The sequence below is a fragment of the Vulpes lagopus genome, chromosome 7 (genome assembly GCF_018345385.1).
Source record: "Vulpes lagopus strain Blue_001 chromosome 7, ASM1834538v1, whole genome shotgun sequence".
NCBI classification, from domain to species: Eukaryota; Metazoa; Chordata; class Mammalia; order Carnivora; family Canidae; genus Vulpes; species Vulpes lagopus.
The window spans coordinates 86,730,422-86,748,203 of NC_054830.1; the positions used below are offsets into that span (position 1 = coordinate 86,730,422).

The 17,782-nt window shown below is 38.4% G+C and overlaps 1 protein-coding gene and 1 long non-coding RNA gene across 4 annotated transcripts in view; one reads left to right on the forward strand and one right to left on the reverse strand.

Moving 5' to 3' along the window:
* The window catches only part of LINGO2 (leucine rich repeat and Ig domain containing 2), a 1,121,960-nt gene that overhangs the window by 1,086,937 nt on the left and 17,241 nt on the right, over positions 1–17,782 (forward strand). The window lies entirely within an intron of this gene.
* Positions 8,485–16,225, reverse strand: LOC121494202. The gene is made up of 4 exons (XR_005988763.1): positions 16,197–16,225; positions 12,164–12,310; positions 11,196–11,393; positions 8,485–10,479 (listed from the first exon to the last, which is right to left on the reverse strand). It is a non-coding gene; the product is annotated as an uncharacterized LOC121494202 (long non-coding RNA).

The window sequence follows — 17,782 nt, forward strand, 5'->3', positions numbered from 1 at the left end:
AACTACTTACTAAGAAAATTTCATGTGGCAGAAATTTGACTTATTTCAAAGGTCACCTCATTTATCCTTAAAAAGACCCTCATAAAGGTGGGCTTTTGAACGCTATTGAGTAGGAGACAGAAATGTAGAAAGGTAATATTTACACATGCTCACAAAATAAGGTGATCATAAGTGAGATGGAGTAAGAAAGTGGCAATTAGTAATTCCCACTCTCATCCCATAGAAAATAGCCCCATGAGTACAGTTTTCTGAGTCTGAGTCGAGAAAATGATGTATGGTGAGCTCTTGTCATGTCTTTGATCATCTTGGATGGTGACAGAGCATCCCAAAAAAGACACCATAGATTCTACCTTTGTGTGTATCTCACTTTAGCTCCTTTCACTGTGGTCTTAAACATCATCCTGTCACATACTTACCTTGACAATGTTGATTTTAGAATACATAATTTTGCATAATTTAGTTTTAGTTTGGGGAGAGAGTAGTCAAGGGGGAAGCTCTCCTTGTTCCAGTCAATGTCACTTTCGCCCACCCTCCCTTCAAAGTCAGACCTATTTTCTTCTTCTTTACACAAGTGTAAACTCTTGTGCTAAATAAACCAGAGAAGTCCTCAGCCTTTCTGGCTCATTGAGGTCTCTCAGCAAATACTGCTGAATGAATGAATGCTGCCAAGAAGCCCCCACTCCTAAATACTCTGGTTAAATTGTGCCCAAACACCCAATACATAGCCTGAGAATATTAAACTCATTCCCATAATGCCTATGAATGGCTAATAATGCCTTCCTCATGCCTCCTCTTGCCTCTCCAAATGTTTCCATGGGTCATGGGTGCTACTTCAAAAGTACTCTGCCCCTTTGCCCCAGTCAGTCATTTCTTAGTGGTTAGTGGTTTTATCCCTTTTGTTCCCCCTATTTTTTGGAGGATGTACTGAAGATGGCAAGGGGAGGGGCAAAGGTGGGCTGTCACACCAGGCAATGGGCTATCTTCTGTCCTTCCTTCTGCCTTCTCATGCTATTTCTACCCCCCGCCCCCCCACCTCTCTCCCTCACCCAAAGCCAGTTCCACCCTAAGGCTTGTAATAATAATTCTGCCCAAACCAGGCTCCTCGGTGTCTCAACATCTACCACCCAGCAAAATACTTTCCCCCTAAATGCAATTCCCTCTCTAAGAGGAATTTCTGATAATAACATTGTCTCTCCTCTGTTATAAATATGGTGTGAAAGTTTCCCAGTGGGAAGAAATTTCTCAAGCTAGAGAGAGAATTGAAAATCCTCAGTTTCAGTCAGTCAATGACAAAAGAACATGTTCAGTTTGATTTTTACCATCAACCTCTCACCATTGCAATTTTTACCTTACTACAATCTGTCTGCACCTGATCTGTTATCTACCTTTCTTCTGCTATGTTAACTGAAATATCTGGGAAGGTGTTAGGAAATTGTAAAATGATTTTGCATATACGACTATTTTCTCTCAGCCAATAGAATAATAGTAAAATAATAAATACTGTAAGAGTAATTATAATAATATACTAATTATTGACTAATTGAGAACCATAAAATTTACCAACTGCTATATGCTTTACATTGTGCTAAAGTATTTTTTTCACTTAATACCAGTAATACTCTGAGAGTTAAGTATTATCATCCCTAATTACAGATGAGGATTCAAAGACTCAGGGAGTTGGTATCATTACAAAAGATGCAAAGATACACACTAACTGTTAAGGCCAAGGTTCAAGTCAAGGACTTCCAGAGTCTGATTGCAGTGTCTTGTCTGTGTCTAAGAACAAGAGGGAAGAACTGGGGTACCCTAACTTTTCAGGTTGGATGCATACTGTGAACCATATGTCTGATTCCTTGCCATGAAGCTGCTTAATTTTTCTACGAAGAGGAAAATATCACGTTTACTTATTTATTACTCCAGCTTTATTGAGGTATAGTTGTTATATAAAAACTGCATTTATTTTACACAATTTGATGAGTTTGGGACATATGTATACTCTTGTGTTGCCATCACCACAACCATCACCTCCACAAGTTTTCTTCTGTCCTTTTGTTGTTTTGTGATAAGAACACTTATTATGAGATCTACTCTCTTTGCAAATGTTTTAAGGACATAATAACTTACTGTTAACTATAGGTACTATCTTGAAAGCAGATCTCTGGGAACTTACTCATCCTGTATATTTTGAAATACTATTTTGACTAACTAAAATTATCACACATTCACATCAAAGCAGATTCAGAAGCAAAAAGTGGGACAAAAAATAAATACATGTTGTATACACATGATGCACATAGTTGATATGTTATGACACCCATCTAGAGGAGTGAGAAGCTACAGTTAGACACGCCCTCTCTTCTCATTCAGAAAGAAGAATGTCATAACAGTTCTGTTGTCTCTTTTCCATGTATTTATAGCACACCTACACTGTCAAACTAAAATAATTTGGAGTCAAGACACACGTGTGCCTAATTTCTTTTTTTAAATAGAAATGCTTACTTCAGTTAAACCTCTCCCCCAAAACACCTTTGTTTACAGCTTTTATCTTATAATACCCCATTCTCTTCTTCTCAACATCTACTGTGATCATTATAACTTGAACAAGTCATTTAGGCTCTTTCCCCAGTTGTAAAATGGGAATACTAATACCACTACATGGGTTTTAGAAAGTAAGAGAGAATGAATATAAACTAGTAGATCTTGGTAAATGACAGTCTGCTATCCTACTCTGCTTCTAGAATAGAACATTCTAAATGGTAAGAGCTAGCGATGGTGTCTACTTCAGAGCTAGAAGTACAACAAGGATTAAATATTATGCTGATTTTGTCAGTGCCCTTGAATTCCATCTCCTTCGCCCCCAAAAGACCAAAGCTCTTTCTGCATTTTTCCCCAGACCTTTATCTAGAACCCCAAGCTCAGGCCTATTGACTGCTAGTTTCAGCCACCAGGTGGCATGATAATGAAAGGCTAGACTAAGTGTATCTCCATTCTAGCTCAGCTTTGAAGGAAGTGTTGAAGTAGGTATTTGTCCTTAACAAGACAAATGTTCAGAAGCCTGGATTCCATTTGCTGATACCATTTCCCCTGGTAGATTTCAGCCAGTTGTGCTACAGCTCATTGCTCACCTATTAAAGCCTGGTTGGTTCTCACATTCAAGATTCATGGGGAAGGTCCACATGCACCCTTCCACTGCTAATAAGATGAAGCCAGTGGTTGCTGTAAGGCTCATAAACCTGTGACCCTCATAGATCAATTTCAGAGCAATATTGTACTAAAATGAACAGTCTCAGCAACCAAGAATAATTTTAAAGCAACTCAAACTAGCATTACTCAATATTATAAAGGGGACAGGAAATCCCACAGCAATAAATTTTAAAATTCCTTTTTAGGTTCTTCCCAATCCACTGCCCCACACAAGTTCAGCTCCCCTTCCCAGACCCATGAAAACTCCTGCAGTCCTTGGTTTTGCTCTCTCCTGTTGCCCTCTCCCCTGCCCCTTTTCCTATCAGTTCCCCACTGCACAGCCCAGCAACTGGGCCAGACTACACCCATCGTGGAGGGGAAAGAGGGGGAGACTCTGATGCAGCATTGCCAGAAATATCTAGTGGGTAAGAAGAGAAAAACAAAAATCTGACAAAACTCTAGAGTTCTTTATAAATTGGATCAAAGCACCTTGTCAGATATATATTTGCAAAAAAAATATATCCAGTCTGTGGCTCACCTTTTTTTTTTTTTTTTTTTTTTTAAGAGCAATCATTTCTAGTCTTAGGGGGAAAAAAAGAAGAGAGAGAGAGAACATTGGCAATGAAAAGTAAACCCTAGCCGAATGTGTACAAAAACAAATTACCTGTATCTAAGCAAATTGTAGCCATATTTAAGTAAATGCAGCAGCTCTGCTAGAAATCACAGAAGGAATGGTAAAACCCATCGTCGCAACCACTAAGTTGGAAGTCAGAAGTGTTCACTCCAGTGCTGGTGGGGACACACCAGTGAGCTGTATGAATTTTAAAAGGGGACTTTACCTCTCTGATTCTTCATTTGCTCCCTTTTCTTGGTATGGACACCACAGCTTTTCCTAGTAAGATGAATTACTGACATAAGGCCACCCAGCTACTGGAGGAGAAGGAAAACCCCAGGAATGCAAGATCCAGCTTATAATGTTTTGATAGTTCTCATACCAACCTGACAGGACCTGGTACATACTGAGCATCCATGGCTTTGGGATGCTCCACCATAGGGTTTTTGATGCCGAGTTATGCTGCACATGATGGTTGCCTAAAGAACTTGGACTAAGCTTTTCCTTTTTTTTTTTTTAAGGACAGCTAAAGTTTTATAATCCTTAACAATGAAAGTGTAATAGACAGTTACACTAGTGCAGGGTATTTGGAAGGTGGGGGCTTGGGGAAATGGGTGGGTGGGCGGTTGTCACTTGTATTTATTGTGACTCTAAATCTTTGATAATGTAAAAGGTTGACCACCAAACCGGAATAGAAGTTCCAATAAACAGGCTGGAATCAATGGCTATACTTGTGTCATGAGGAAGTTTTAGAATATGACGGAAAATAAAGAAATGGACAATGAAAAAAAAAAAAAAAAGTCTGGATGCATGCCAGACTTAAACCCTTTCTGAATCTGGAGTTAGACCCTATGACCTCACCCTTGCTATCTTAACTCCTCACTAAGCCTCTTTTCTCTAAGGTCACACCTACTTCAAATGATTGACAAGTGCTTCTAATCCTTTTTGAGTTAGCATTTAGACTTATAGAGGCTCTACATGACTGTACTTTCCATAATTGGATGGCAAAGAAGTTGTTCCCATTGCTCTGAAATTATTTCCTCATTTTTCTGAGACATAAAATGGTATATTCAGGCATTTATTGCTAGCATCATGATTTATGAAGAGATTTCAAGAACTGCTTGGATGTAATTAGAAATTGTTAAGTGTTACATGTTTTTATGTGTCCAATCCATCGTGGGATAGCACCAGGGTTACAGAGGTGAACAAAGTAGAAAAGACACAGTATGTGTGGTGTGCTGCATCACAACTGGTTGATGCCAAGTGTAAACAGTTTACACAACACCCTTATGTTCTGATTACACCCTTTTCACTACCATGAGGAAGTTGTTATCATTGTTAACCATAGTTTATAGATAGAAAATTGAGGCTGAGCATCATTAAGTGACTCCAAGACCACCAAGCTGAGTCTGAGATTCACTTCTAGGTTCGCTGCTCTCAGAACAGGTATTGAGCCAGGACAGTAGATAAGTGAGGGATACATCTTCTACCTGGATTGCTTAGTATGAACATCCTAATTTTACTATTTACTAGCCTGGTGAGCGAAATAAGGCACGTCACCTAACCTTGCCCTGCCTCAGTTACCCATCTCAAAGTGGGAAGAAAATAGAACCTACTGTACTGGGTTGTTAAGGGAACTGACTTAATACCTGTAATGTTCTTACAACAGAACCAGCACATAGGCAACTGAATTAAGTGTGTGTGTGTGCTTGTGGGTGTGCATGTGCATGTGCATCTATATGTTCATTTGTACGCCAGTGTGTGTGGGTTTGCTGTAGTGTGAGCGGTTTCTCACCTTTCTGAACATCTGTCACATGTTAGCTCCTGAACTACTTTGCCTTGCCTTTATGCAAAAGAGCTGATACATGCTTGCTTCGGCAGCACGTATATTAAAAAAAAAAAAAAAAAAAAAAAAAAAGCTGATTCCTGGCAGTGGCCTGATTATAAATCATGTGTCAGATATTTATGAGGTGATTGTGAATATGCATCAGGCCACGCATTTGAGAACAGGGTCCCAATGTGCAGAAGAGGCAAAGAGACAAAGCTCTGACCTCTGATGTAATCTTCATTAAGACACTCCTCAGCTAAAACTCTGGCACTTTGGAGTGGATTGCCACAGTAACCCTGTGGCCCATAGCACATAACATAAGCTGTCATTTAAAATAGCACACAGGAAGTAAAAGTTGGGAGTTTTCACAGAGTCTGTAGATCAAACACAAGATGAGAACTAAGGTTCTTCCCAGTGTATCAAGCATGGAAGCAGGCAGTGTGGCTTTTGAGTTCCTTCCTGATCAATTTTATTGATTAAACCTCACACTATCTAACGTAGTACATGCTGCTCGGGTGTCTAAAACTGGCTTTTGAACAAAGTGAGGAGAATCCATCCAAACAGAGAGTAAAAATCCTGCACAAATACTGTTGTATTTGCTTTCTAGCCTAGAAAAACCAAGGACCAAACTGAACCTCAAAAGGTTTAGGGTCACATGTGCTAAATTCTATCACTGGAGTTGGAGGTGCCACATCTGACTTGCTTGGCCCTTCATTAATCTAGATGGACATGAAGCTCTGCTCTCTGAACAAGGCAGGAGCTGCAGCCCCAGGGCCCTTCTGGGAGAGGTGGCAGGGAGTTAAGACAGTTCTGAAGCTCACTGGTCTGGGTGCATTTCCCATTAGCCTCCTCAGTGATCCTTCTCCATTTTCTCCACTCAAATAAGGCCATCCTACAAAATGACCCTCCTTCTGCCTCTGGGAGATAGTATGGGATGGTGGAAATGGCATGTACTTCCGCACCAGAGAAAACCAGACTCAGGTCTGCTGAGTCCATGTTTTGCTTTTTATTTCCTGTGTGATAAAAGGTAAGTTACTTAACCTTGCTCTGCCTCAATTTCCTTATCTGTAAATGGAGATGATGATAATAATGTTATCTTACAGTGTTTTTAAGAGGATTGCAGGAGATAGGAATGGAAAAGTGGTAAACATATACGAGATACTTAAATGTTCAAAGAGGGGGGTGGAGGTGGAGGGAGAGAAACAGAAGGCAGTAGTATTAACTGGCTTTTCGAGGGAACTTGTGGAAAAATACAGATGGGTGTCTGACTTGTTAATAAAATTTTAATTTGACTGAGATCAATGAAAAGCTCCATGTGTTGACTACAAATACATACTCATCAGCAATTTCAAGGAAAATCTATCAGGGTTATTTCCTTTCATTAAAGAGCGATATAAATATTGATCAACTCGCCTAATTGACCTGTGGTTTGCTTTCATACATTGAACTTCTGTTCTGCACTGAGGGCACAAATCTTCCAATTACTTTTAGTTCATAATTCATTATGTCACATTAGAAGCTAAACATGAACACAGAGTCCTCATCAAGCAAATACCACTTAAGAACACTTCTCCTTTTGCTTTCTGACCCCCGCTCCACCCCTCCACCCCCCACCCAGCTGCCTTAGCCTCTTCACAGATGACACGGGCCAGGGCTGAGGGAATATCTTCACCCAGCCCAAGTAGGCCAACCCCTTATATCTGAAAGCAAAGCAACCGCACGGCAAGGCCCAGTAGAGGCCCCTCACACAGGATGAGAAATGAGCAACACACCAACTAATGAAAAACAAATATTAGGCTAGAGGACACAGGGAGGGCTGGAATAATGCCAAGGCGAACATCTGTTGTTTCATAAAGATGGCTAAAGGCATGCTAATCATCTTGTCAATGGTGGTCAAAACATTGAAGATATTTTCTTTTAAGGCAATGGCAATACATTCTGTCTCTTGAACTTAGAAGCAAACAAAATAATGTGCAATAGTGGATGGACGGAATCCAGGACAGTGGGCTTCCAATGGCTGCATCCTGCTAGGTCTTTCTGGAAAGCCAATTCCCTTGGAGGGCCTCAGATTTAACCTGCAAAATGAATTATTCAGAAAATGTTCTTGCTCGTTCATTTCCAGGGAAATGAAGGAAAGGCACTTGGCATCCTGTAGGTTTGAGGACTTGAGAGCTAGAGTCAGGCCTTTCTCTTCCTGTGGTTTAGGCGGGCTTCATAATTACTTATTTTGTTCCTTCTGACTACACAGGATTCCTTCCTTTGCACCTTTGCTTTCAGTATCAAGACAAAATTCTTGCCACCCAGTGAAGTAGAAGCTGAAGCACTCAGAATAGCTGATGGTGGAAATAGGCACTGTGTACCTCAGGCTCTGTCCCTTTAACACAGGGATATAGGATGGAATTGGAATCCAGCATCCTTAATTAGTGAGTGACGAAGACTAGCCACCTGAAATGTGATTTCTCCTTTGATGAACCACACACTTTTATGGACAAAAAACAACACTGGTTTTCATCAGTTCTCAGCTATAGTAAGGGTTTGGTTTCTTCAATCTGAGAAAGAGCTGGTTTTAGGTTGTTTTTCCCCCCCTTTGTAAACCCTTGTCCTTTAATGTGAGATAAGGGAAGTTTTCACATATTATAACCAGGAAATATTTCATTTTATTATTGTCATTAATAAAAAAGATCAAAGTAGAATACTCTTCTAAATTTTTGAGGCATTGCAGAGGTGAGCTAGAAGGGAAGTAAATGCAAGATTCTGCTTTATGTAAAGATTATATATTTTATTGTACTTCTCTATTTTCTCTTTTTATTCAGGTAGATTACTAAAGAAGGAGACTCAAACAATATGAAACAAAATCATGGACAATTGAAAAGCTACTCAGTGTGACCATTTTAAAATATGTATTTATACACAGAAGCAAAGAGCATCCAATTTTATTTTTTTCAAATCACATATAAGAAACAGACTAAGTGACAATCCCCAAGATCACCAAGTAACACAAAGGCCAGGAGGATACCAACCATTGGTCTTTGCATCTACATTTCCTTTCCCAGATGTGAAACTCACGAGAAACTGAAATAGGACATAGAGATTAGAGACTGAGGGATAGTAAAACGAAGTAAGGATGGCAAATCCTGGCACAAGAATTGCCACTAACCTTGCACTGCTGATGGTGCTAATTCTCCTCCTTGTCAATTCCATGTACTCAGCCCCAGAAGCCATCTCAATCTCGTGCTTAGGCAGCCATTCCCACAGATTCCAATTATTCACAATGTGAAGTGTATTTCCCAAGTCTGGTTCAGCAACTAAGTGCATGGAGTTTAGAACAGGATTGACCAACTTTCAAATTCTAGTCTTACCACTTACTAGCTTCATAAATCACCTTGAACAAGTGACTTCATTTCTATCAGCCTTGGGTTCTTCTATAAAATCGAGATACTGCTGTCTCTGAGGGTTGTCAGAGGATGTGTAAAGTGCTCAGCAACAGTGTATGGATATAGTAAGCTCTTGAGGTTGAGTGTGAGTCCAAAAGAACTACTTTTCTGCATTTTTCTATTTTTCAATTTTGTATCATTAGGTATTAGTAGAATATGTGTACCAGTTTTACAGAGCTACTTGACAGTGTCTTAGGCCTTGCTGCTAGATGTTATATTAAAGAAAATTATAAATCAGCTTAGGAGACACTTGATTAAGAAATAAAATCTAGCATAGGACCTGCTTAGTCTACTTTCAGCCACACACTCAATATCCTCCAAGGTATCTGTTGCATTGAATTGCAGTTCAGCTAAAGATGGCTCATTTAGAATCCAAAGAAGCCTGAAGTTTTAGAATTCAGGACAGAATCACTGCTAAAGATAAATCTGGAGATGAAGTGCGCTCATATCCCATCCCAGGAGCAAAGGGTGCAAGGGACAAACAACACACACTGTGTAGCCAGGTCTGAGGGGCTCTTTTATTAGCTGTTCTTTCCAGTGACCCTATCCAGGAAGAGGGAGCTAAAAGCAGTCAAGCACACACTCAAGTGAAACAAAAATGATGTTTTCAGAGAAGCCTACTGGGGCTTGTTTGCAGAGCTCGAATCTGGGGCAAACAGCTTGCTGCATCTCTTAATGCCTAGGCTCAGCACTTACTTAATTTGAGATCTATTTCTTTCCTATTAAAAAATAAAAACAGTTGCATTCACTCTTCAGCATGAATTGTTTTCTGGAAAGCATTATGGCAACGTGAGATTGTCAGGCAGTTGTATCAGGCGGTGACATATTCAGGCTCCCCTGTGATGGGGGTGGGGGAGCAGTTCAGATAATCACTTTAAATATTTCACTAACACAGTAGTAAATATTTAAAAAGTGTATAGTGATAATGCTGCTGTTTTTCATACTCACATTCCTTTATTTCCAAGAAAGCTTGTTTTCTGAGGATATGTAGTCAAGAGCTCTCCCTAGAATGTATCATTTGTAATGGACACTCCTGAATAGTTTATTTTTATTTACACTAGTAGCTTGGGAGTCATGGTAACCCGGGGAAGTGCCAAAGCAAAAAATAATTTTCTATTGAGGAGATAAGGGGAAGCCACCGCAAAAAACTGCTGGGTGCTCATCCAGTTCTATACCTCCTGAAGTAATGAATTAGTCATCCAGAAGGGCGTGAATATTCTCAGCCACTGAAGCTTGCCCAGTTGTCCAGGAAGGTTTAATTCTCAGATTCTTACCAGTAGGAGTGACAGTAAAGTGCCTCTTCATGCCTTTTCTCTATGGTATAACCTTGAGCATCTTTCCTCCTTTTGGTCTTCCACTTTTTGAAAATGTAGACAATGTCCACATTTTATCTTGATGCTTAGTGACCATTTCCATGAATACTGCAAAATTATTGAGAGAGAGCATCTTAAGAATTTTCAGGTATTTGTTTCAAATTCATTCTTTTTCCTTTTACATGAAAAGTTGTTTGCAACAGGCATCTTTGTTGCTGCCTTAAGTGGGATCTTCTCACGAGATTTCTCAGAGATTTATGTGCTTGGAACCAAACTTAGATCAAAAAAGTATACAGAAGGTTCTGTAAAATATCATGGGGGTGGTGGAGCTCATAGTATTACTGTCACAAAAGTAATTCTTTCCCAGCTAGGCTGACTGCTGGCCTACTGTATACTCACTCAGGAACTCTAAAGGTACAAAATTTAAATTCGTATCTTCCTACAACCTAGTGAATCTCCTACGTACAATTTTATCCCTTTAAAAAATGAAGATCAAGTTTTGAGTGGTCTCCTTTTAGAAAGAAGGGGCCATATATAGTGCAGTGGATAAAAGTAGAAATGATAGAGCCAGACCTATTACTAGTCTGTGACATCAGGCACATTTCCAAAGGGCTCTGAGAATCAGTTGTCTCGTGTGTCAAAAGGGATAACAGCAGTTCCTCCTTCATAGAGAGGTGATGAATAAATCCAATGATACGTGCAAAGAACCCAGCACAGTGTTTGGTATATAGATTATAGCTATTATTTTATTATCAAGCAGCTTTCTTCATTTAGGCCATTAGGTCTCAAAAACTATTCTATGTAAAAGCAAATGCTGGACCTACCTAAATAGAAAGGAGTAGTTCAATTCAAATCGTGAGGTAACGGTGCTGTTGCAAAGAAGAAGGAACTCTGCTTTGTAACTACAGCGGTACCTGGATGGCTTGATTGGTTGAATATCCAACTCGATCTCTACTCAGGTCTTGTTCTCAGGGTCAGGTGTTCAAGTCCCACATTGGGCCCCACAGTGGATGTGGAGTCTACTAAAAAAAAAAAATAAGGAAGAATTTAATATCTGGTGAGAATAAGTTCAGTTCCATTTGAGGCAGAGATGTTGAGAATGTGTCCTGCGAGAAGGCCAAGCAGCTTCCATGTAGTACTCAGACAGATGCTAGCTTTATCTGCTGCAGCAAAGGACAGGAAGGCAGGCTGTGTGCCTGGAAGGAAAAACACCTAGCCTATACTTATTCCATTGCTTCATTAATTTCCGCCTCATGTTTGAGCAGGTTTACACACGTGGCAACTTTACAGCCTGCAGGAAGCTAATTAATAATAATTCAGATAAAGTGAATGCTTTTCTTTTGGCAAGGGCACTGTAGATCAATTTAAGTCAAATATGTCCAGTTCTGTTGGAATAATAAACTCTTTCATAGTAATAGAGCTACTATAAAATCCACATACTTCGTACAGCCTGAATGGGATTAAAGACAGGCAATTAATCTTCTCTGCATTTTGTTATTGGGAGAAATAGATTTTTAGACATAAATTTTGTACAATTTTTAAATTATTTAGAAACTCATGTCCCATTTTTTCTGTAAAGGATTTCTGCCCCAACTAGATTCTAAATGTTATTAAAATGTCAATAATGTGCAATCAATCAATGCCAGATTTAATTACCTTTTATATTAACTTTGTACTTTAGAAATTGTGTCAAATCTAATCTCATTTGACTCAGTTATATCCATAAAACAGTTTTTAATGCCTCCACTTGATAGATAAGGAAACTCAGGGATGGAAAAGGTAAAGGTCTTACCCCGTTATCCTGTTAGTGGCAGGCTACAGTAGAATCCATGTCTCCTATACAATAGTCCTATTATAATCAAGGCTTTCCAAGTGATACAAGCCATTATAATGTCTTCCATCTATCCACACATGGAGAGGTCTCCTTTTGTCCATTGGTCTAGTGAAATGAGCAATTAATTAAACATCAAACCTCCAGCATGCCTGGAACTTGACCACAGTGGGGGTTCTTACACCATGGAAATTAGCAATGGGTAAGGTAGGTTTCTGCCTGCGTATTACCATGATAACCAAGACAACTACATGGAGATTCTTGAAGTCTCCCACAGGATTCTGATCTGGTAGGTTCTTTTTTTTTAAGATTTTATTTATTTATTCATGAGAGACACACACAGAGAGAGAAAGAGCCAGAGACATAGGTAGAGGGAGATGCAGGACTTGATCCCAAAACCCTGGAATCATGACCTGAGCCAAAGGCAAATGCTCAACCACTGAGCTTCCCAAGTGCCCTGATCTGGCAGGTTCTATTCTGGGTTCTAACCGAATATCCTCTGGGTAAAATTCACACATCTATATGATTCTAGGTCTATTAACTTCAGTATTTAATTTTTAAATTGTGTATCCTTTAAAATTCAAAAGAGACAAGAATGGAATATATATATATATTTTTTTTTTTCTCCTCCTCTTCCTCTCACCTACCCAGTTTCCTCCCCAGGAACCAATATCATCTTTATGTTCTTCCAGGCTTTTTATTCACATACAAAGACATAGTTAAGTATTTTCTCATAATTTGGATCATTTTAAGCAAACTCCACTGGTGATTCTGGTGCAGATAATCTTCAGATGATGAGTAAAGTCCTCTGGGAAGAACACTGGCTTTTCTAGAACATAGGAGTTTCTGGTGGTAATCTCAAACAGTGATCCTCACACTCAAGTGTGTATGGGAATTACCTGCGGGACTTGTACACAGATTGCTGGCCCCTCTATTTGGAGAACCAGTGATCCAAAGCATTATTAACTTGGACACTCCTAGCTTAAGTGTCTTCCCAAAATAAAACCTAAAATGGCCATAAAAACAGCAATCTGTAGGTTGCAGGGTCTGTTTCAGTCATTTACATGTACTAACTTATCTAAGCCTCCAAATAGTTATATGAGGCAGATACTATTATCTTAGTTTACAAAGAGAAAATTGAGGCAGACAGGTTTAGTAACATCCCCAGCTTCATTCATTCAGATGGTTAGCGGTAGAACCCACCTAACTCCAGAACCCATAGACTTACCTGGCAGTCTGTGCTATCTTCCAGTCCTCAAGAAAAGGCCTAATAGACACTTGCTTTCAACCCTCAGCACCAAATTTGATTGAGAGCCTCTCTCACTTACTTCATAGCTCCCAGATGGGAAATGTAATAACACAAAAGACAAACATGTACTTTTTTTGACAGAAGAAATTTTCATTTTAAGAAATGCAAATAAAAGTCCTTTTGTTAGTTTCTCGGTAATGAATTTGAGAAAATTTCAAATCACTTGCAGCTGTATAGAAATAGTTTTGTAAAATGAGGCATACCAGTATTTTGTGGCCAATAACAATTTTTAAAATTTATTGTTTAAGTAATCTCTACACCCAACATGGTACTCATGACCAAGAGTCACATGCTCTTCTGACTGAGCCAGCCAGGTACCCATGTGCCCAATAATAATTTTTTAAATGTATAGTGAGTCACATAAAATTGATATAGAAAATTGTACACAACATATAAAATAGTTCCCTAGTTATATATATATATATATATATATATATATATATATATACATATACATATATATATGAGAGAGAGAGCGCGTGCACGTGTGAGCTATTTACTTTAAAGTAGTTGGGTCCATTTACTTTGTGTGATGGATCCAACACCAGTTTTGCAAAAGTCAATTGTTAATTTTTCACATATTCTATAAATGTGCTGATAACACATTGTCAACTGGAAATTGGCCCTGGTGGGAGTATTTACACCATGAAAATCAGCAAAAAGTAAAATACAGATTCTTTTCTCTAGAGAATAGCTTGTTAAACACTTCCCAGCATACCACTATTCCAGTAGGTCTTATACCCCAAACCAAATACACACGTTTTTCCTTAATAGAGACTTTTAAGAAGAAAGATATTTTAAGTAGTACATTACTAACACATTAAATATAATGTTAATCATAATATTGACTTAACTTTAATCACTGAATTCTTGCCAGTAACCAAAAATGTGGATTAGACACACAGAATTTATCTCATCCCTTTGCTATTAAATATCTAAATAATTATTTCTGTAGTTAAAGTCCCTAAAGCTAAACACATGATTAGGAAAAGATGCCCCAAGGTCCTCATTTTTAGAGCCCTAGAATGCCAATCAGAAGTCACGATTTGTTAAATAACTCCTCTGGCAACAGAATGAAGAATGTGGAGTGTGTCTGGGGTAGGTTTGATAAGTTAACATAGTGCTTCTAAGTTTGTCTTTGACTCTTGTAGCATTTCCTAAAATCAAGTCACATTTTGAAGTTCTTTAGCATTTAATAGGCTTGGAATTCTCTACACAATTAGGACAAATGTATAAATAATCTCAACCTATTGATCCTTTCATTCCCTAAAATGATAAACAAGGAACTTTACCCACATTACTGATGGCTGCAGTTTCAATTTTTGAGTACATTAAATGCATTTAGTAGTATTTGAATTACCTACTCTGCTATTTTTTTAATTCCAGTATAGTTAACATACAGTATGATATTAAATTTCAGGTATAAAATATAGTGATTCAACAATTCCATACATTATTTAATGCTCATTGAGATAAGTGTCCTCTTAATTCCCTTTACCTATTTCAGTGATACCTCACCCATCTCCCATCTGGTAACCAACTATCTGTTTGTTCTCTATATTTAAGAATCTGTTTTCTGATTTGTCTCTTTTTATTTTACCTATGCCTGTTTGCTTTGTTAAACTCCACGTATGAGTGAAATCATATGGTATTTGTCTTTCTCTGACTAGCTTATTTCGCTTAGCATTGTACCCTTTAGGTCCATCCGTGTTGTTACAAATGGCAATATTTCCTTTCTTTTATGGCTGAATAATATTCCATTTGTGTGTGTGTGTGTGTGTGTGTGTATACAGACCACCTCTTCTTTGTCCATTCATCAGTCACTTGGGCTGCTTCCATAATTTGGCTATTGTAAATCATGCTGCAATAAACATAGAGGTTCAATATCTGTTTGAATTAGTGTTTCCGTATTCTTTGAGTAAAAACCCATTAGTGCAATTACTGGATCATAGGGTAGTTCTATTTTTCATTTTTTGAGGAAACTCCATACTGTCTTCTAAAGTAGCTGCACCAGTTTGCATTCCTACCAACAGTGCAAGAGGGTTTATTTTTCTTCACATCCTTGCCCACACTTGTTTTTTCTTGTGTTTTTGATTTTAGCCATTCTGAGAGGTGTGAGGTGACATTTCGTTATAATTTTGATTTGCATTTCCCTGAGGATGAGCAAAGTTGAGCATCTTTTCATGTGTCTGTTGGCCAACTATATGTTCTCTTTGGAGAAATGTCTGTTCATGTGTCTGCCCATTTTTAATTGAATTATTTGTTGCTTGGATGTTGAGATGTGTAAGTTCTTTATATTTTTTGGATATTAACCCTTTATGTCAGTAACCTGCTCCCTGTTAATCCCTACTGTTGATGGTCAAGAATTCAATTTGGTCCTTAGAATAGTGTTTTTACCCTGGGGACTTTTAGTACTATGATAATTCCTCAGTAAAAGCATGTACTACTATGTGGCAATGAACACAGTTATGGTGACTAGCACTGTGTGGATGGTGTTGAAGGTTTTTCAAGGGCTTTCACGTTGTCCCAATAGTACCTACAGGCCTTTGGTAACACAACAGGAAGTTGACTCTGCCCTATGTTTTCACACATTGCTGTCATTCTACAAAACTATACTGATGCTGCCCACCATCAGCACTCAAAAGACCCCAAAAAACTTTCTCTAAAGACCTGTAAAACTCCTACCTCAAAATTGCAGAGAAATAAAAGCTCTCCCATGGGTGCTGTTTTCCTTAATCCCGGGAATAATGGAAAGAGACCCAGATGGAGTTCATCATTGAGGACTACAGTTCTACAGTTCTGGGCAACATCTCCCCTGAATCTTCACCATGGCAGCCTGAGACCAGAAAGTACAAAGCCAAGTCTCTCCCTGGAAATACCAAGATTTCCAATTGCATAAGCAAGACAGTAAAGCCTTTCATTCTTTAAATTGACCTCATTGCTGAAAAGATATAAGTGGTAGTGGTGAATCAAGTTCAAATCACAAGGTTTCCATCCTGTATGGGTCAGTGGTTACTCCATGCGATGTACTCTGGAGCAATGACTTGCTCACGACAGACAAAGGTTGGTGGAGGATTTTTAGGAGGATTTTTGAATGGATAGAGAAAGGAGGATTTGGGATGAGGAAGGGGAACATTCTCTTGTTAAACTTGTAGAAAGTCTTTCTTGTGTCCCAGGTTTCTCAGATGTAGCTGTTCTCTTCAGGCAATTTTATCTAATTAACATCTATTTTTCACTTCTTTACACAGTAATCAGTGTTCAATTACTGGAACCCAGCTGCTGATGCTAAAAAGTACTGAAAAATCAAATTCATACAATAAATCCTTAAATGCCCTCATCATCTCCTAACCTAAGACAAAGGAATTTGATTCTTCGACTACTCCATCTTTCTTTTACCTCCATACCTTTTTCACTTTTTATAAATCCTTTTGTGACTTTGGTTCTATTCTAAGACCCATCACTGAAGGCCATAGGGTAAGTGTCAAAAGAAGGAAAAGAAGGAGAAGAAGAACAAGAAAATAAAACAAAGATGAACACTAATACAGAAGTTTCCATCTAAGGATAGTAAAGGACTTAAATATTTACATGCCCTAATATTTATTTGCTTTTAAAGAATCAAACTAATTTTGAAGAGCATTTTATCTAAAGTTAATATTCATGTGTGTATTTGCTACACAGAATTTTATCCTCCAGAGGAAAATATATTGTCCATTTGCAGATTCTTTAAGTGAGATGTGGTCATTGAAATCTTTCTCCAAAGGCATTACAAACGTGACTCATACCAATTAGCTAATGATTTTTAAAAGGTCAAATTTCTAATTCTGTCCAAGAATTTTCAATGTATAGTAAGTTCATTTTATGACATGTTGGCTACCTTAAATCTTTAAGAAGGGAAGGAGGGAGAGAAGGAAGAAAGAAAAAAAGGAAAATGGAGGGAGGGAAAATAAAAGATAGTGACATTTTATGTGATTGATGTGAAAAATGCAGTTATACGGTGTAGTTATAAAACTTAGGGGGTGACTCTGCTATTCTAAGTAAAAAGAAAAGGAGAAACAAGATTTGCTAAGGGCTTCCTACATGCCAACTATGTTCTGTGCTTCTACTCATTTAAAAATCTCAACAAATAGTTGAAAAACACGTATTATCCTTGACCTTAGGAAACAAGCTCCCTGAGTTTAAATGCCATGATTAACGTAGTTAATCAGCAGTTGCAAGATCAGGCATTGGAGCCTTTCCATGCTGTTTCCATGATGTGTCTCTGTTTCCATGGC